This window comes from Protopterus annectens, chromosome 11.part0, assembly GCF_019279795.1.
Source record: "Protopterus annectens isolate FY-2018-M chromosome 11.part0, PAN1.0, whole genome shotgun sequence".
NCBI lineage: Eukaryota > Metazoa > Chordata > Ceratodontiformes > Protopteridae > Protopterus > Protopterus annectens.
In genome coordinates this window covers 1,243,457,345-1,243,479,606 of record NC_056745.1, presented here as the reverse complement: position 1 = coordinate 1,243,479,606, position 22,262 = coordinate 1,243,457,345, and positions in this window count along the sequence as shown.

Below are 22,262 nucleotides of genomic sequence, written 5' to 3'. Positions count from 1 at the left end.
ATGCCCCAGATTAAAAAAATATAATAAAATATGACAACTCTGAAAACTTTTATAGAAGGAAAGTAAAACATTTAATTAATCAGTTTGGTCTGGAATAATTATAATTGTTCAGCTACTAGAATTGTAATGTGTTACCTCAAGACTCTGAGCTAGATAAAGCACTACAACCTTCTGAATGTGAAAATGTTTCTTAGATAGTTTTTCAACCACAAACATAAGACTAAAAGTGTAAAGAAAATGCTGAAATGAGCCAAAAATATTCACATTGATCCTGATATTAGTGTCACTGTTCAACCAGCAGATACTCTCAGTAGTATGGTAAGTTCTAACCAACCTGTTATGTCTTATTTAAGATATTAAAAACTAATAAAGAAGACAATATGATACAGTCACTGTTCAGAAAAATGTTCAGTTGCAGGAACACAACCAGTAGTTCTCTGTGTTTTACCTTGGTAATCATGTCAGTGATCCACAGTTTGATAACCTGGTAATCATGGCAATGGCCACCCACAGCATTCACATCATTGACCACCTGCTGCCAGACAAGGTCATGGATAGGCTTGTCAGCGACAGTTTTCACTTAGATGTGTTAGCTATGTCTTCAGATGGCCTGGACTATAACCTCATTCTCAGCATCTGAAAATGCAGGTTTTACAAAACCTTGATTTTTAGGTGCCACATCCCTGTGTTGAAGTAATGAATAATAGCTATCAGATAAATCAATATGGACTGCGTGCTTACAAGCTGATCTACCACAGGGTTGAACAATCATCACACAGAGACATTTTTAATTTTTCTGGTTTCATTCTTTGTGCGACACTTTGTATTAGGTGTTGATGACTGTCAGTGGTAACTAGCAGTTAATGACAGTTTACTTTATGTAAATCAATATGTATGCATGCCTTTAAGAAGCTTTCTAGGGGCTTGCAAAAGTGTATAAATACTGAGCACGTGTGAACCTGACTGCCATTTTGTTGTAAGCTGTTGAGATGTAAGCATGTATACCTGTGTAGTCTGAAAATCAGTTTGTTTATATTTTGTAATGCTGCTATTCATCCTGATATGTTTTTTTTTTGTAATAAAGCATATAAACAAACTACCTAGCCTGTTCGTTATGTATACTAGAGAGGGATGAGCGACACTTCTCAAGTCATAAACTCAAACATTTTATTTAGAATGCCAGAGTAATGCAAGTAAAACTGACACCATTGCACAGTGCACAGTGCTAAAAAAGATACCAATTATATAACATTCTCTGTGGCTCAATATGTTAATGCAGCAAGGTATATGTAACAGTACCAATAATGCAGGGTTTGATGACAGATTTGGATATTTTGAAGTTAGTATGTTTAAATCTAGCTATTTTAGAAGGCCACCTCTTGGATAAATCAGCACACTGATTAATATTTTTTATTATGTTTTTAAATTTTTTTAACTTCTGCCTTTGTGTGATGCTTGGTATTGCACACTCTTGATTGTCAGTGGTGACTAGCAGTAAATGACAATTAACTTCTCAAGGCAAAACTGCAAAATTTTATTTGGCATACATAGGTAGCCATTCAAATCCAGAAAAGGCCAGGATAAAGTTAGAGTAGTGACATTAAATGCTGTCTTATCCAACATGCCCATAAACTCTTTCTGTCTCTTTTTAGGTCTAACATAGGCCTTTCTATACATTGAAGATTTCATCCCATACAAATATGTGTTCCGTAACCCCAGCAGTTACACTTCTCCTCTGAAGCATGCAGTTAATACTGACATCTATAGCATGTGGATTTAGATTGACAGTTATTCAAATCTGATAATGTATATGTGCAAAAACATATTGACAAACAAGAGTGGGTCACCCAAGAAATAGTGATAAGGCTAACTCAGAGTTGTGTGAACAGTAACATGACTAAAGCCTTTTGATCTTTCTTCAAAAGAAATTTTAGGGGATACATGACCTTTACAAACACTACTTAGTTCTCCTTTTTGACACCTGTACATTATTGTCTTCAGTGGTAGAACTAGGTAATACACAGTTCTGTATGGTGTAAAGGATGATAGACAGGGGTTTAAATATGGTAATATATGTCTACCAGACAACATTGACAGATAGCAGTGGTATTATCTAACAGTGGTGACATGGCACACTAACAGGACCAAATTTTTGGAGCCTCAGAATCCATTTTACCGGAGTCATAACCATTCCAACATAGTAGTGATGTAATCCCTTCAAGTGTGTGCTTCATGACAAAGCTGATATGCTTCTTTCTGTGGCATCAGTGGTTGATATACAGGTCTATGAGGTATAACCTCAGCAGGTGTTTGAGTCTAGCAAGACCTAACTACTGATAATGTAAGAGATACTTACAGGCATGATTTTCTCCCCCAAAAGAATGCTATTTATGTAGACCTTTTATTATTATTTTGTTCACAATATAGTAGTTAAAGGCAAGAATGACTTATTCATCAGTTGTTGATGTGTATAATGCTGCAAAATGGTCACAAAGTATGTTTGGACCTGAGTTATGATACTTTATTTTGTGTTTTCTGGGGGAGGGGGTAGATGATGATAATGCATTCATTGCTATACTTCCTTTTGAGTATACCCTGTATAATGTTGCAGTAGATGCACACAGTTTAGCACAAAGTACATTAAGTAATAAATGCTATGATACAGTTCTTTTAATTTGTTCTCATTTGTCAAGACTTAATACAAAATACAATTATCCTCAGGAAGTTTGGCTCTGCCAACATTTGTGTAATGGAGTTAGTGACCTACACATGGAGAATAATAACAATTGTTACAGCAAGTATACAGTTGTATGTGAAATATAAAATTTCAACAGTCCACTTAAAAATAGATATTAATGTTTCACTTCTTTGTGATTTATAGGTTCATAGGTTTATAGAAGGTTGCTAGGCTAACAACCCTAGAGCCCTTACAAGCCTAGCTATATTTATCCCATGTTGCCCCAATTGTTATTGGTTAGGTGACTGAAGTTCACAATACTAAGGGTCTATGGTAGTTAATGCTGACTTCCTCTGTCCAGGAGAGACATAGCTGCCACCCCAAGAGAGCATATGCGGTCACCCATCCATTATTCTAGGTTGCGTTTGAAGAGGGTCAGGGAGGGGTTCTGTTTCACATGAATTGGTACCTTGTTCCAGAGAAGTGCCAGTCTCTGGGAGATGTATCTGTCTGTTTAGCATGAACTATTCATCTCAGAGGCTAGGTTAAGATCCTTGGAGTGAGCCTTGTGTGGTTTGATTTACGAATGTGTAGCATTTCCATCAGAGAGTGGCCTGTGAGCAACCTGTAGGAGACATAATACAGTGACAGGGCTTTCAATCTTTTAATGTAAGGCTTGTTTTGTGTACATGTAATGTATTGGTGAGAAATCTCTGTGGTCTCTCCAACTGTTGCAGGTATCTGGTGAGGTACATGCTAAAGGGTGCATTGTACTCAGTTATTGGTCTGATGAGGGCCGAGTATAATGGAGTTATAACATCCTTAAATCTAAATGTGATGCCTTTACTTATAATATGTGCCACATAGTAGAATTTCCTTAGAACTATGGATATGTGATGGTCAAATTTCAGATTACTATCAACAAACTTGGTCAGCCATAGGCCAGTCAACTTTGTATAGACTTCTGAGAAATAAATTCCAAACAGTAAGGCGCCCAGCACAGAACCTTATGGTACGCCACTGGTGAGTGGTCTTTTGCTAGAGGTGAAGTCACCCACTTTGAAAGCATGTGTCCTGTTGTTAAGCTAGTTGGTTACCTATCTGGTAAGGTAGGGGTTATTTCCCAATTGGGAGAGTTTCTCTATAATACCTGAGTGGGGGGATAATATCAAATGCCTTGGCTAGGTCAAGATAGCCAGTATGCACTGTCTTTCCCTTGTCCAAGGCCTTGGTGACTTTTCCAAAGATGTCAACCATGTTTAAGAGGGTTGATCGATTTTTTTCTAATCTGAACTGGGTTGGGTTCAGGGTTTGAAGATTACCTATGCCCTTGTTAACAAGGTCCATGATGATTCTTTCCATGGCCTTGTAGATGAGGCTAGTCAAACGTTTGTACCTATAACTCCCTGGGTAAGCTGATGGTGCACCTTTGTGCAGAGAGATTACTGTTGCTGTCCTCCATTAATCGGAACATAGCCAGTTTGCAGGCTATGCTTAAACAGGGATCCAAGTGAGTATGCTAGGTCATGTTTTAAGTTTTTTAAAAGGTAACCTGGGATCCTGTCTGGTCCCACTGATGCCATGTTTTTGGCCTTGGAGAGTGCCAAGATGAACTGCTCTCTTGAGATAATAGGCTGAGGAATGGTGGTAGGTATACTTTGGGGGATAACTGGAGGGGACAGGGAATGAAGTTTCCTCCAAAACCATCAGCTAGCAGGTTCCATATCAGTCAGTACCTGCAGTTGAGTATGGGTGGTGCCAGTCACAACTACTTCAGTGCATAGCTGTGTATTTTTAGATTTTGGACATAGTTAGAGAATGCCTTGTTATTATTTTTTTTAGGGAGTCTATTTTTGCTTTGTAATTAGCTTTGAAGGACTTGACAAGATCTCTGATTTGTTTGTTTAAGCTAGAGAGGGATTTTGTTCTCTGCTGAACCAGTTCCCTCTTGTTCTTAGACATTAGTTTCTTTCTGTTGCTGTATAGCTTGCTTATATTAGGGGTCCAACAAGTTAATTTATTTTTCAGCAAGAACTGGTTTTAATCTGGTCAGGTGAAGCCGATTCTATACAACAGCTTAAGTGGTTATACAGGCATTGGTGTAAACCTCTGCATAGGAGTCCATGTTATCTGCATTCAAAAGGGCTTTGAAACCTCTTATAGCACCACTTAAAAGGAGGTAATATGTGAGCTTGATGGGGGTATCTGGTCTTATAATTACATCAAGCAAGACTGATTTATGGTCCGATCTTACCAGGGAAGACATCACACAAGGGGGTGCAATGCTGTCCCATGTCAGTCAGTACTATGTCCAGGACATTTGAGCCTCTTGTGGGTCTGCTGATTAGCTGTTCCAGAGTATTTGCACTGACAAAGTCCAAGAACCTCTGAGCCAGCATGTTTGTGGTCGTATATGTTTCCCAGTCAATGGTAGGATAATTAAAATCACACAATGAGTAAGGTATTGGGCTGTATGACAAGTGACTCCAGTAAGTCCAGGTATGCAGTATGCTTTTCCTGTTTCATGGTGCGGGACCTATAGCTAGCTATGATGTGGTAGGCGGCTTTGCCTATAGTTAATTGGATATGTGCTTGACAAGTCTAGAGGTGTATTTATCCTTAATGAAGATGGAAACACCTCCTCCTTTGGTTCTTTCAACTAAGATACATAGAAAATAATGTAGGAAGAAAAATATTTTACATAGGGGGAGTATGCATCCATATTATGTCTATCGCAATGTCATGCATGGACAGAGTATGAGACTATCTAGATTGAACTGTAGAAACTCAGAGTTTAAGGAAGCCCTTAGCAGCTTCAGAAATGATCTTCTGAATAGAGGCTACTCCAAACAAGAAAGAGGCCAACATTTAGATACGGACAGTTTTGATAGGAAGGCAGTGCAAAGCCCTATTTTTCAGATAGCCCATATATTTCAATTTGTGTACATAGAGACAATGACATATGTCCTGTAAGGATTTCTATCCCTTTTTCATCTGATCTAAGAGCTATATTTGATGTGTTTAGTAAAAACTGGTTGATTCCGACCTCTGATGATAACATCAAAGAAATAGTGGGTTCTAAACTGAGATTTTTCTTTAGAAATATGAAATAATTAAAACAGCAGTTCGATCCAGAGACACTTATGGATGCGACACATGTAATTTTTGTTCTTTTGTAGACAATAGTGGCCATTTTATGCATCCAAACACTGGTAAGGAATACAAGTTCAGTTTTTTTGCTGACTGTAACACATGGAATATAGTGAATCTGTCCAGATGCAAATCGTGCTTATCTTTTTATGTAGGTATGACAGATCGCTCACTTAGAGAGCATATGCATGAACATCTATACAGTATAAGGAAATCTGCTCATAGGAATGATTTAGCCAGCCTTTTGGGGCAGAACATACTACTGTTTTTCTGGTAATACAAGGGTTAATAGATGGCGTATGTATGGGTGATCTTAGACATAGAACAGAAATGAATGAAGTAAACTGGATAATATCACTACAGTGTGATAGGGGACATGGTTCGAATGAATTGATATCTTTAAAACTGTATTTGAGATCATGCAATCTCTTTAAATGATTTTATTCTGTTGTATTTTGTTTTAGCAGGTTTGTCAGTGGCTTTGCTTGCTCTGCATAATTTAAAATCCATCACCAACAACATCCTGCCATGCCTAAGAAAGTTCTAAGCTGTTTCTGGGTGACTGGACATGGAGCTTCAGTTACTGCTTTAAAACGTGAAGGTAATATCTGTCTATTTCCTTGTGATATTACATGACCTAGATATTTTACCTTTGGTGACCAAAGCTGCATTTTATATTTATTTCATAACAGGACAATAGTATCCTGTTGACAGTGATGCAGCTTGTCTTATTCTAGAAGCAACTAATCTTTGTATGGCACTATTACTGACTGGTGGGGAAACTCTACATCTTCTAAGTCCCTTTTTAAAATTTGTGAAAATATGGATGAAGATTCAGTATATCCTTGAGGCAGCCCTGTCTGTGTACACTGTTAGTCTCTATATGAAAAAGCAAACAATTACTGACATTCAGGTTGTATAGGTATAGGAAAGAAAGCTGAGCACAAATCTATAACAGATAAATAAGTAGCCAATGGTGGTATACAGTTGCTGGGTTAGGGACAACTGGATAAAAGGGAAGTACTGCATGATTTACAGCTCTGAAATCCTGTACAAATCTGTAGGTATTCTGACCAGGCTTTTTATTCGTAAGTATGAGAGTGTTACAACAGCTTCTAGTAGGGATGATGATTCCCTGCTGTAACAGAGTCTAATAACAGGCTGGATTTCCTCTTCTGCTTCTGGCTTCAGGAGATATTGTGGTGCTCTGTGAAGGCGGTTATTTGAATCTACTTGTATTCTTACTGGTTCTGCAGATTTTAACTGCTTTCCCTCATTAGAATGTTGTTTCCATATACTTTTGGGTATCCAGCACAGTAATTCCTCATCTGTGTGAAGCTGTGACATTTGTGTTTCACTTTCAGTATTCAATACTGCTAAAACCTCCCCCTCTACCTCATCAGAGACATCCACATACACTCCCACAGCAGTACAATAGTTGGTGCATCCCAGTTTATTTATTTATTTATTGTATTTTTCATTTGTTGACTGGGATAGTCTGACTGGACATAATAACTGATAGCAAACAAAAGTCCAATATAAACAGCAGCCAACGAAATACCAGGAATTAGAAACCAGTAAATTTCTTTAAGGAAAAATAGTCTGACTGGATACATGTCCATTTTCAGTGGAGGCCTGGGGAGAAAAGCTCCAGTTACACATATAAATATGACACTTTAAGAGAAAGGCAAACAGCTAACATAACACCTTCAGAGACGAGCATATTTACAGAGTGTTTACATAAGAGATCCCTTCCTGTTAGATTTACCAAAGCTATGGTACTTAACAAGAATACATGTTTCTCTCTGGACCTAAGGATACAGGGTTTCAGGACTTCAGTTTCTGTATTCAGAGCTATTCCAGACCTTGCTGTGGTAGAGGGAGAACTTACTGCTTACCAGTGAGAGTAGTAAGCATTGTACAGCCTATCTAACAGTAGAGGAGTGTTTTCCATCTCTGAAAGTGTAATTTTATTGACCATTTTGGGCTGATTTCTATCCCTTTAAACTTTCTAGCTTAAAAATGTGTGTTTGCATGATTTTGTGCATCGTGCAGCACTGTGGGGCTAAGGTTAAACTATTCCTGGTGCCAGAAATTCTGCTCTTCAAATTTTCCCTTATAACTAGCCAGTTCTTAAGTACTAACACTATAATCTGAATCCCTGTGATCAGCACTTGATCTATAACCTACAGGAAAGCACTAGTAAGCCTTAAACTGATAAAAGCACTCAATACTCCTTGTATACAAGGAGGAAATAATTGTAGGTACTAAACAGCCTATAATTGCAAAGTACCTTGCCAAGGTAAGGGAAAACAGCTCTTGTACTCTACAAAAGAAACACCAAACCAGGCATGTCCAAGGGTTAGCTTCTGGTGATTTCTTCAGTCCACCTGGTGAACCTGGGCATATTGGGACAATACAGCAATTGCCTCATGTACAAAGACAACCCTCTCCTCCTACCACCCAACACTACAACCTGTGAGAGATGCACTTACATAGCCAAACTGGAAGCAAAGCTCTCTCCAGCCAAGATTGTGCTAGACAGACAAGAGGAGAAGGTTAATACCTGCACTATACCTCAAGCAACACATAACCCTTCAAAACCCACACCACCAACACCCACACATAGAAACACTAAACCCACATATGCGGAGGCCCTTAACATTAACCTGCCCAAGCAACAAGGACCTCCAAAGCTGATACGCAAACAAACACCAATCACAACCAAAGTAACACATAGCTCAAAACACCAGTGTGCCACCCAACAACAGCCCCTAAAACAAGACAACGTACCCAACAACTTAGTCATAGGCAACACCATAGTCAGGCACACTGATGTCCCACTCACCAGGATGAACAAGGAGAAAATTACCATCAGCCGCCTGTCAGGAGCCAGGATCTGACACATAATGCATGCATTCAAGTCACTCCAGAACAAGTACAAATATGACTCTGTCATTGTCCATGTTGGTGTGAATGACTTGATATGTACCTCCCTGGATTACATGAAAAGAGACATGGAAGAACTCATGGATCACGTGGTCCAGGCAGGTATGGCCCTAGCCCTGAGTAGCATCCTGCCTTCACCCAGAATGATACCACAGTATAAAGACAAAATGATTAACTTCAACAACAGGCTAAGTTTCTGGTGTCATTCAAAGGGGATCCAGTATCTGTCTGCCTGGGACGACATGATAGAAAAACCACGATGCTTTGCCAGAGATGGTCTGCACCTGTCACCCCTGGGATTCAGGTTACTGGCTAAGGCTCTTGCCACCCCTATAGTGCCTTTTTTAGGCAAGTTTCAAATGACAAAACTACCACTGTAACTGATAAAATCATGCAAAATCTGAAGGTTATGCTACTCAGTGCTAGAAGTCTAAACCTCAAAATGCACTCTCTCGAGGCACTCCTAAAAATGGAGAACATCGATATATGTACAGTAACAGAGACCTGGTTCAAGGCTCCAGAGAGCACCCCTGCAATACCAGGCTATAACTCTTTCCACACTTTTTGGCCACCAAACCAGGACTGCAACACTAAAGATGGTGGAGTGTCCATATTCACCAAGGATATTCACACCTCCAGGCTAGCTGCCCAACACAATGTGTCTGAAATATTACAGGTACAACTAACCCTAGGTAAGACTGAAATCCAAATTGTAGCTTGCTACAGATTCCCCATCATGCCCCAAGATTCTCACTGCACCTTTCTAAACATCCTGGAAAATATTAAGGTACAACCTAACACACTAATACTGGGTGATTTCAACTACCCTGCCATTAATTGGGAAAACTACTCAGGTACCAACACCTTTGCCCAACGGTTCTTGGAATTCATAAATTCCAATGCCCTGGATCAACTAATCCATACTCCCACCAGGGGCTCAAATATCCTTGACCTGGTCATTACCAACATGGAAGATCGATGCTCCACACCAGTGGTCACCCCCTTGTTGTTCAGGTCTGACCATAAGCTAATCACCCTTCATGTCCACATCCCACCCCCACCCCCCCAGTAGGAAAATCTCCATAAATAACTTCTCCAAAGCCAGCTTCATGCTACTCAAGTCAGAAGTGACAAACTTCATGACACCCATGCAGACGGGAACTGAAAGTTTGACTGCCGAATCCTACACTAAGGCAATGTACAAGCATATCCACTTATGCATAAGTTGTGCCATTCCAAACAGAACCAACATGCTCTCCTCCAAAAAAAAGGAAGCCAATCTGGTAGTCCCCTGCCATAAACAAGTTATACAACAGAAGGAAGAAACTGTTACAGAAAAAAGGAAAATCTCAGGATGCAAAAATCTCCCTTATCAGCCTCAGTAAGACGCTGAGATCTCTCATAAAATCCTCCAAAGCTAGTTATGAAAATGAAATTGCTAAAGATTCTAAGGAAAAACACAAGGCATTATATAGTTATGTCAAGAATCTAAATGGCAATACTTAGATATGCTCTGAGCTACAACAGAATGGCACTAAATATACTGATCCCAAGGACATTGTCAATATCCTAGCAGATTGATTCAGTGCCAGTTTCACCCCCCTCTCACCCCCCTCAAAGGGCCCATCTCAATACCAAAAGATTGCCAAATGCTGGTAATCATGGCCACACAGGTAAAAAATACACTCTCCAAAGCTAAGAATACAGCATCCATGGGACCAGACGACATCCCAGGCTGTGTACTACATGAGCTACAAAATGAACTCGCACCTCACCTAAGTGTCATGTTTAATCATAGCCTCACCTCAGGCTTCGTGTCCAATGAGTGGCGCACAGCTACAGTTATTCCACTCCACAAAGGGGGGTCCACCTTGGACCCCAGGAACTATTGTCCCATCAGCCTAACAAGCCTGATTTGCAAAGCCATGGAATGCATTATCATGGAACTTATAAGCAAAGACATTGGCAACCCTCAAACACTGGACCCCACCCAGTTTGGTTTCGTGAAGGGCTGATCTTGTCTCCTCAACCTGATTGACTTCTTTGAATCAGTCTCCAGAGCCATGGACAAGGGTAAGATGGTCCACACAGCCTATCTGGACCTCGCCAAGGCCTTCAACACCATCCCCCCACTCTGGAATCACAGATAAACTTACTAACTGGGCATTAATCCCTACATCACTTGATGGGTTGCAAACTGGCATACTGACAGAACCAACACTGTAAAAGTCGCCGACTCCAAATCCAGCTCCAGACAAGTGACAAGCGAAGTACCTCAGGGTTCAGTCCTGGGACCGCTCCTGTTTGGCATCTACTTCTCTGAAGTACAGGCCAACATCAAGAGACTATGGCTAACAAAGTTTGCAGATGACTGCAAACTGGGAGCCATTATCAAATCCCCAAATTATGTGGATATCCTACAAATGGGCCTTACAGAGACAGATGCTTGGTGCCAGAGCCATGGGCTCAAGCTCAGTGCTAAGAAATGTATAATTATCCCCTTTGGGAAAAAGACATGTACCCGTGAATTACCACATAGGTGGCAGTACACTAAACACTGAAAGTGTGATGAGAGACTTAGGGATACAGGTGAACAGTGGTCTCACCTTTGATAACCACATCGCCACAACAGTCAGGGATGAACAAGGAGAAAATTACCATCAGCCGCTTGTTAGGAGCCAGGATCTGCCACATAATGCATGCACTCAAGTCACTCCACAACAAGTACAAATATGACTCTGTCATTGTCCATGTGGGTGTGAATGACTTGAAATGTACCTCCCTGTATTACATAAAAAGAGACATGGAAGAACTCATGGATCACGTGGTCCAGGTAGGTATGGCCCTAGCCCTGAGTAGCATCCTGCCTTCGCCCAGAATGATACCACAGTATAAAGACAAAATGATTAACTTCAACAATAGGCTAAGTTTCTAGTGTCATTCAAAGGGGATCCAGTATCTGTCTGCCTGGGACGACATGATAGACAAACCATGATGCTTTGCCAGAGATGGTCTGCACCTGTTGCCCCTGGGATTCAGGTTACTGGCTAAGGCTCTTGCCACCCCCATAGTGCCTTTTTTAGGCAAGTTTCAAATGACAAAACTACCACTGTAACAGATAAAAGCATGCAAAATCTGAAGGTTATGCTACTTAGTGCTAGAAGTCTAAACCTCAAAATGCACTCTCTCAAGGCACTCCTAAAAATGGAGAACATCAATATATGTACAGTAACTGAGTCCTGGTTCAAGGCTCCAGAGAGCACCCCTGCAATACCAGGCTACAACTCTTACCACACTTTTCGGCCACCAAACCAGGACTGCAACACTGGTGGAGTGTCCATATTCACCAAGGATATTCACACCTCCAGGATAGCTGCCCAACACAATGTGTCTGAAATATTACAGGTACAACTAACCCTAAGTAAGACTGAAATCCAAATTGTAGCTTGCTACAGATCCCCCACTATGCCCCAAGATTCTCACTACACCTTTCTAAACATCCTTGAAAATATTAAGGTACAACCTAACACCCTAATACTGGGTGATTTCAACTACCCTGCCATTAATTGGGAAAACTACTCAGGTACCAACACCTTTGCCCAACGGTTCTTGGAATTCATAAATTCCAATGCCCTGGATCAACTAATCCATAGTCCCACCAGGGGCTCAAATATCCTTGACCTGGTCATTACCAACATGGGAGATCGATGCTCCACACCAGCAGTCACCCCCCCCTTGTTGTTCAGGTCTGACCATAAGCTAATCACCCTTGATGTCCACATCCCACCCCCACCCCCCAGTAGGGAAATCTCCATAAAGAACTTCTCCAAAGCCAACTTCATGCTACTCAAGTCAGAAGTGACAAACTTCACGACACCCATGCAGACGGGAACTGAAAGTTTGACTGCTGAATCCTACACTAAGGCACTATGCAAGCATATCCACTTATCCATAAGTTGTGCCATTCCAAACAGAACCAACATGCTCTCCTCCAAAAAAAAGGAAGCCAATCTGGTGGTCCCCTGCCATAAACAAGTTATACAACAGAAGGAAGAAACTGTTACAGAAAAAAGGAAAATCTCAGGATGCAAAAAACTCCCTTATCAGCCTCAGTAAGAAGCTGAGATTTCTCATAAAATCCTCCAAAGCTAGTTATGAAAATGAAATTGCTAAAGATTCTAAGGACAAACACAAGGCATTATATAGTTATGTCAAGAATCTAAATGGCAATACTTAGATATGCTCTGAGCTACAACAGAAAGGCACTAAATATATTGATCTCAAGGACATTGCCAATATCCTAGCAGATCAATTCAGTGCAAATTTTACCCCCCTCTCACTCCCCCAAAGGGCCCATCCCAATACCAAAAGATTGCCAAATGCTGGTAATCATGGCCATACAGGTAAAAAATGCACTCACCAAAGCTAAGAATACAGCATCCATGGGACCAGACGACATCCCAGGCTGTGTACTACATGAGCTACAAAATGAACTGGCACCTCACCTAAGCGTCATGTTTAATTATAGCCTCACCTCAGGCTTCGTGCCCAATGAGTGGCACACAGCTACAGTTATTCCACTCCACAAAGGGGGGGTCCACCTTGGACCACAGGAACTATTGTCCCATCAGCCTAACGAGCCTGATTTGCAAAGCCATAGAACACATTATCATGGAACTTATAAACAAAGACATTGGCAACCTTCAAACACTGGACCCCACCCAGTTTGGTTTCGTGAAGGGCTGATCTTGTCTCCTCAACCTGGTTGACTTCTTTGAATCAGTCTCCAGAGCCATGGACAAGGGTAAGGATGGTCCACACAGCCTATCTGGACCACGCCAAGGCCTTTGACACCATCCCCCACACTGGAATCACAGATAAACTTACTAAGCTGGGCATTAATCCCTACGTCACTTGATGGGTCGCAAATTGGCATACTGACAGAACCCACACTGTGAAAGTAGCTGACTCCAAATCCATCTCTAGACAAGTGACAAGTGAAGTACCTCAGAGTTCAACAAACACAAAAAGTAACAAACAAGTGAAAACAAAAACCAGAAGACAAAATTACCCTGTACTTGTGAATGCCAAGGGAATTCTTGTATAGTCCACACTTGTAAATTCTCCACACTCAAATGGCTGCTGTAGACAGAATCCAGGATAAAATCAGTTATGTTAGATGCTAAATAAATGTCCGCAAAGAGGTCCTATGCGATAAAATATCCATATGAATCAAGTAGTAGAAAAGATTTCTCCAAAAGCTTTATTGAACCAATACTGTGAAGCGCTTTTCGTCCCACTAATAGTTTTCGAAGTGAATTTCTATACATTACCGCGCACTTATGGAGTAATTTGTCCTTAGTAACCTTGCATTTTACCTTTATATAGGTTTACTAGTTGCTGTTTGATTTTAAATTTATCGTTTACATGTTAGCATATATATTTTTACCATATTTCTTTTACAATTACAATACACATGCTTTCTACATGACCTGGCTACATTAATTGCACTATCTAATAGTTCTTTGTTCAGGTGTCATTGTATATCCTGAGCATATATGCATGACTCTTGTTAGACTTTGTAGTTAGGTATGTGATTTAGGTGGGATTCTGACCAGACTATTGTAGTTCTAATGTGACTTTGTACCATCTTTCAATAGCAATTTCCCACAACAACGTCCTTTCTTTTTTGTAACTACTCGATTCTTTGATGTGATTTATTTATATATGTATTCAGTGCTCAAGTTGAGTAGCTTTTGTACATACTGGTTTTTGTTTGTTACTGCACATTCCTTAGTCTGAAACATGTAGTAATATATAAATATGATTTGTATTACCATATATACTTTATATATTTTTATATTTGTTTTATATTTAGTATTTATTTAGATACTGTAATAATGACATCTTAGCGATGCTTTTAATCTTTTTAATGGTTCTGAAGTTTTGTTGATTTTGTTTTAAATTCATTCATAGTTTCACCTCATTAGTTGTTAGGACACTATACCTTTAACTAATTGAAGCATAGAACTGTAGCCTAGCAACGGCACCTTTTTGGCGCCAAAACCAGTATTTAAACCTTGGTTTTTGTTAGAATCTGTTTGTCTGAAGAAGTCCCACTATTAGTGGGACGAAAAGTGCTTCACAGTATTGGTTCAATAAAGCTTTTGAAGAAATCTTTTTACTACTTGATTCATATGGATATTTTGTCGCATAGGACCTCTTTGTGGACATTTATTTAGCATCTAACATAACTGATTTTATCCTGGATTCTGTCTACAGCAGCCATTTGAGTGTGGAGAATTTACAAGTGTGGACTATACAAGAATTCCCTTGGCGTTCACAAGTACAGGGTAATTTTGTCTTCTGGTTTTTGTTTACCTCAGAGTTCAGTCCTGGGACCATTCTTGTTTGGCATCTACTTCTCTGAAGTACAGGCCAACACCAAGGGAATCTGGCTAACAAAGTTTGCAGATGACTGCAAACTGGGAGCCATTATCGAATCCCCAAATTATGTGGATATCCTACAAATGGGCCTTACAGAAACAGATGCTTGGTGCCAGAGCCATGGGCTCAAGCTCAGTGCTAAGAAATGTATAATTATCCCCTTTGGGAAAAACATGTACCCATAAATTACCATATACGTGGCAGTACACTAAATACCGAATGTGATAAGGGACTTAGGGACACAGGTGGACAGTGGTCTCACCTTCGATAACAACATCACCACAATAGTCAGGAAATCCTTCTATGTGGCACATCTCATTACTGAGGGCTTTTCATCTAGGAAAAAGGAGGTCATTGTCCCACTGTACTTATCCCTCATTAGACCCATTATAGAGTACAATGCCCCATTAGGTATGTACCTCACAAGACATCTGCAACAGTTGGAAAGGCTGCAGAAATACCTCACTAAAAGAATCACAGGCCTAAGCAGATGCCCTATGCCGACCATCTAAAAAAACTCTGTCTCATATCGTCTACTTAATCAATCTTAATCAATACTTAAGCAATCGCTGCTTAACATACAAGACCATGCCAAACCCAGAGGTGTTGGACATGCTCCACTTAAAGAAATCCCAATCCCTCCGAGCCACATGTTCCAGGGATCTAAACCTGGTCATCAAAATGAACAAAACATGCTGGAGGATAGGTTCCTATCCCAGCGACTCCCCATACTCTGGAATAGACAGCCCATACATGTCAAGCAGAGCACCTTTTTGGCCCTCTTCAAAAGGAACCTTGACGACTGGATGGGAGATAGGAAATTCACCCCATGGATCACATCAGTCACCCTGCTAGACAGGGAACCAAGGAAGTAAATTTCCTGGGAAGAAATAGCCGGAGAACTGTTATGGTTAGGCTTGTATAGGCCTTAGGGCCAATATCCTAATACCAACCTATGAACCTATGAATATAGGCTGTGACAAGGGACAAACAACAGGAACATTAGTCACACCAACTGCTTTTACTCTTTATCTAGATAAAGATATTTCTCTAGCTGAACTCACTCTAAGTACAGACCTAGTGCCATCTGTAGCAATTAAAATGGGACTTCCTTCTTTTCTACACCTAATTCAACATAAGATTCTTTTGATTAATTGCTATTAAAACATTTAAGCTCATGTCCTTTCTCTCTCCCTAATGTGGTCAGTATTGAGCTTACATACCTCTCTGTGTCTCTGTAGGATAGGGTGGCAGGGAAGTATTACTGCAGTCTGTTCGCCAGGTGTTCCAGTTCTCCTGTTGTCTCTGTCTGTAAGGGTATTCTCCTCTCTAGTGCCCAGTCCTGCTACAGTTGAAATAGGGCTCATTGACAGGTGATAGTGGAGGTCCAGTAGTCTTAAGCTGCCACTCTTCCCAGCATTCTGCTGTGTGTTTCGTAGTGGTATTTGTCATCCTTTACCCCAAAACCTTCCTTTACCTCTTCCCTTATTTCCTTTCCTTTCATAACTTCTGATTTGCAAATCCATACACTTCTTCTGCTTTCCTCCTTTCTCTATGTTCTTAGTGCAATGTTCAGCATCCTTAAGTAAATTTTCTAGTTTTTCTCCTTGGCAATTAAGGAATATCTGTTTCAGGGCCACCTGACTCTGGGGTTCTAAACCTTGCACAAAAGCAAAGCCACTGCTGCTTGAACAGAATCTTCAAAGCCAGAATACCTCTCAGATACTAATTTAAGCCTCTCTAAATAATCTCCTAAAGTTTCAACTTTATTTTGCTTGCAACCAGTTATTTTAGTCTAATCTGTCCTTTAAGTACACAGCTTAATGATTGCTTCTAACAATGCTTCCCTTTTCTGTGTCAACCATTCATACTAATTTCCTCTTACCCTTGCATTTGGACCTATCCCTGCTTCCTTAATCAGTTTTCCCTAAATTTCAGGAGTAAGTACTAGTTTTAATAACTGAAGCAGGTCTGCCAGATGAGGCATAACATTCAATAACAGAATTTGTTTCTTTCTTAAATTTTGAAGGGTTTTCTTTTATTTTAGGGAAATCCTTATATGTTAGGGTCCAAGGATGATGGACACAAACTGTTTCACCTCCCCTACCTGTACAGATGTGTTTAAGGGGTGCTTGTGTTATAATTTCTTTTTCTTCATCACTAGTTTCATGGTTAGTTCCCTCATTAATATTATACTTCTGCTGTGCTTTAGAGTGTATAAAATAAGCATTGTCAGAGTGTTGCTGTGTCATATCTTCTTCCTGTCTCCTATTTGCTTTATTCTCCTGTCCCTTTTCCTCTGCTATTTCTTGGGACCACTTCTATCAGCAGGTTGTGCAGTAGGAGGCAGATGAATGTCACCTTCAAAGAAAACTCGCAGATGTATCCTCCTTCAGGCCAGACATATTATTTCCAGATATTAGTGGGTAACCAAATCCCATATTTCCTTTTCCCGACATGAACTTAAAATCTTTTACCTGTTACAACAGTTTCTATTTTGTATCCTTTAAATAATGGAAAGCAGACTGCTTTTATCTTTTAAAGGCTTCACTATACCAACCATTAAAATCATCAAACTGATCTGTCTTTATTTTGTTGTTCTTTTTCTCTAAAGTTTCTCTTAAATTATTTATTTTAGTGTGATCAAGAGTCCTACTTTGTGGAAATTATAAAGCAGAGTCTCCTTTTTTGAAGTCATACCACTTAGCTAAATACTCACAGTTTAATGTCCTTCAGACTTAAATGGCAATACCCATTTACCTAAAGTACTTGTACAGCTGGATAAGTACAGCGCCTGAAAGCCAAAGTACAAAGCAAACCTGAAGTTTAAGTTAAAACACTTGTTATGTGTACCGTTTACATCAGGAAACTTTCTGCACTTAGGAGAATTAGCCACTGCTGATACCTCTGGTTCAAATCTAAGATGTGGACACCATTTGCTAATTTTAGAAATAATGCAAAAACAAACAGAATATCTGGCTATATAAATCTATTTATTCCAAGTCATGAGGAGACCCAAGAATTTTCCAACATGATCACAAAGAACTTTGGCAAAAACAATACTTTTTACACCTTAAAAACATCAGGTAGATTATGAGGCACACTTGGTATGATACAATTTTAAGAAATCAGAATATTACAACTACTCATGATGTTCACATGAAAAATGTGTGTATGTGAGTATATTGTTCTTTTATTAAGTAAGAAAAGCTGAATCTGCTCGTGTCTTGAACTCTCTTTACCATTTTACAGCCATAGACCCTTTAACATGCAGCAATTTCCTCCCTTAATTTAATTTAGTAACACAGCTTTAGAATGTGCCTTCAGATGGAGATGAGAAACATGCCAGCTGTTTTTGCTGTCTGTTACAATAGCAGGAAAAGGAATGTGACATGTCATCTCAAGCTGCAGTTAAGAGTATCTGAAATACATCTATAAGCATTCAGAATAATAGATTATAGAAACAAACATATTCACTATAATATGTTTTCTATTCTCATTGCAAATCTTTAATTTCAAGTTTTCCAGAAAGAACACTGACAGCTGTTTTCTAAACAAAATAAAATACTCTTACATTGAAAACCGACAGAGTGAGAACCCGTAAACTCCATTTTCCTCAAAACTCTCATTTTGAGAAAATGCATCAGGCAGCCCCTTAAACTACAAGAGATGTGCTGGGATTCATACTCAAATAGCATACAGAGAATACTGATTAGTGTCTATGTGAAGGGTACAGAAACTGAAAAGACAAATGTGTAACACATTTGCTAACAGCCAAGGATACCCCACTAGATGCAAGCATTCCTTTTCAGGAGCAGACAAGGAGTACTGTCTGGTGAAGTAACTTGGCAGAATCACATTGAAGACAAATGGAGGCTGAGGAAATCAAACCATGTACTGCATGAAGCAGCTATTTAACCACTCATACCCTTACACATGTGCACTAAATGCTAGATAAGCTGCTTTAGACCAAGCACACTGCATTTCATACATCTCTGCCTGCAAAAAGTGTATTCATAGTTCAAATATTAACATTAAACTCATAGAATTCATGCTGTGCATTTAATACTCAACTAAATAATAAACACAGCTGTCAACATTCAGCAAAGCAAGGAAGCCAAGGATCACATTTAAAGAGCATTGCTCATATGATGATGCTCCTTTTATTACAATCAGTTTCTTTCCTTTACACCATAATCACTCTACATAGTTACTAGGCTTGCAGTACAAGGGACAATTGAGGAGCCAAGCCCAAATTTTCAGTTGCCCTAAAGGACTTTCTGGTTAATTAACTTGCTCAAGAACAGGGTATAAACATGAGGCAAAAATCAGAGTTGGTCTGCAGAACTGGAGACAGATAAGAGCAGACTATAAATTACTTAAAAAGTTAAAAGAATGGCAGGTTTTGCATCAACATGAATTGTATTTATCCTTTGTTAACCAGGTTAGTCCAACTAGTCTAGTGGTTTCTTTTCAGGAGGAAAGACTTGAGGTGGTATTAATATTAGTATGAAATATTTGACCAGCGTACCAGAGAACTTCTCCTACTCATTGTTGTTGCAAGTGGGACCCATTTTGCATGAGCACTTCCTGTTTCCATTCCAGGCACAGAGGCAGATGAACAGTGAACGAGATAATGGACTGGTGAGAGAAATGGAGGAGAAAGCCAATACTAAGATCAGAGAATGCGTGCAGTATTCTGAGGAGATATTTCAAAAAATCTGTTCGATGGAGATGAGTCGGCAAATGATGGATGCATAACTACAACCCAATTGTTCTGAGAGTTGTGGAGTGATTTACATAAAGAAATAGTGATTCAGAGTGAGCCAAAAATGAAAGAGGCATTTCCTAGGGGGGCATTATGTAGAAAACACAAAAGGAGCATGCCAAGACAATCCAGAAGAATAATGGTGAGACAGAAAAGAAAACATATGCAGAGACAGTAAAAAGGCAAAAGAGGAGTAGCAGAAAAGAAAAAAAGGCAGAATAAAATGAAAAACAGAAGTATGTGATAAAGAATCAAAGCAAAGAAGGCAAAGAAATGGACAGGTATGAAGTGTTGGACAATTTAAGAGCTCCTTTGGTTGTTAAAGCACATGAAGTAAGAGCATATGTTCTTATTAATAAAGAGACATCTTGTGACATTATCCATAGGATTCCATAAAATCCATGTAGGCTCTAAGTAGAGCCTCCATGGAATGTACCAGTGCACATGGCCATGGTTCCCACTCGGCAGCACCCCTTGCATATTAATCATGGCACACTGCAGAGGGAGATCACAGTAGCATGGATATTGAATCCATGTAGGCAGTAGTGTAGTGTCCCGCGTGCTTACACATACACAGCTGACACCTGCAAAATATCTAAAAATAGAAACTGGTTGAAATTAACTATTTATTTTGCTTTCTTTTAATGCCCATTTGCATGACACAGCATGGAGTGCAGCAATGCCGAGCTGCATTTACACATGCACAGGTAAAATCTGCCAGACATCTATAAATAGAAACAGGATGTAATTAATTATGTGTTTTTGTCTACATGTTTTTATTTTATTTTATGGATGGCCATTTGGACTGTGTGGCGCAGTGCTTAGCAATGCTAACAGGTAGCTTAGTAGTATGTGTGAAGGTATATTGGTTTTCTTACTATCCAAGTAACTGAATAAGTAGAGTCAAGGCCTATAGTGTCATAGGTCTCAGGTTCGTGTCCCCAGCAGTCACACCTTATTACATTTACTGCTGTGGAAAAGTGTGAGGTGACCTAAAGGGTGGTTTAATGTAAAACAAATTTGTTACATTTAAAAAAGGTGAGTGGTGCTAAGCACTGTTTAAGCATGGTTAAGGGCTACTCCTATCTGTGCATTGCTAAGATTTGCTAAAACACGGTTGTGCGAGTTTATGCAATGGTCAGCTCCGCTAAGCTGGTTTGCAAGATTCTAAGCAATGCAACACTTTTTTCAATGTTACAGCATGACATGTAAGGACAGGAAAACAGCCTATATTAAGAGCATTAGGTGGGAATTCTGCAGCATTCATTGGGGTCTTATTAACCTGTTAATATGCCTGGCGATGTTGCTTGGAGGCATGCTTTTGGGTGCAGAGGTGGGGTATGCAGGAGTCCAGAGTGTTTCTTGGACTCCTGGCCTGCTGGAAATATTTGTAAAACTTGCTTCAATATAACTTCTACCCAAAAAGTTCTGTAACTGATGAATTCACTTTCTTTTGGGGACAATAGTTCAATTCCACTTCTTTTATTCTCTGTTCAGCCATGTGTGCAGGGACCTCAGTAACAAGAAATCAAGCAACAAAAAACATAAAGTCCCTCACGAAATGTCCACAACACCATGGTGCAGTTGTAGTGATGAATACAGAGTTTTATCAGAGTAAAATTTCATCATTATCAGAAGATGCTTATACTTTTATGCAAATCTCATGTTTGCACGTAAAAATGGTAATAAGTGAAGTTAGGACTGTTTTAAAATTAATGAAGCAAGAAGGTATCTTAAGTGATGAATTATTAAAGTATTTTTGGATAGAACATCCACATCCAGTTACACCTATATTTAAAGCCCTTCCCAAGATCCAAAAGGACCCAAGAAATCCCCCGATGAGACTAATTGTCTCTGGGAGGAGATGGACTACAGAAAATGTATCCATTTGGGTAGAAAGTATACTGAAGCAAGTTTTACAAATATTTCCCAGAATTTTAAAGGACACAGGACATTTCCTTGTGACACTATATGATTTCTTAGAAAAGGAAGAACGTCAGGAATATTTACTAGTGACTCTAGATATTAAAAAGTGATTTACAGTCATCAGTAACGAATTTGGGATACAGGCCATTGAATCCATACTAGATGAAAAAATGGCATTTGATATCAATAAAAGGAAACTTATAAGTGGAATACTTAGGTTGGTCCTCGAGAATAATGTATTCATGTGCTATGGAAACTATAATAGACAAAAACAGGGGATAGCGATGGGCACACCATGCACCAATACATACGCCAACCTTGTACTGGTGTATTGGGAGGAAAATG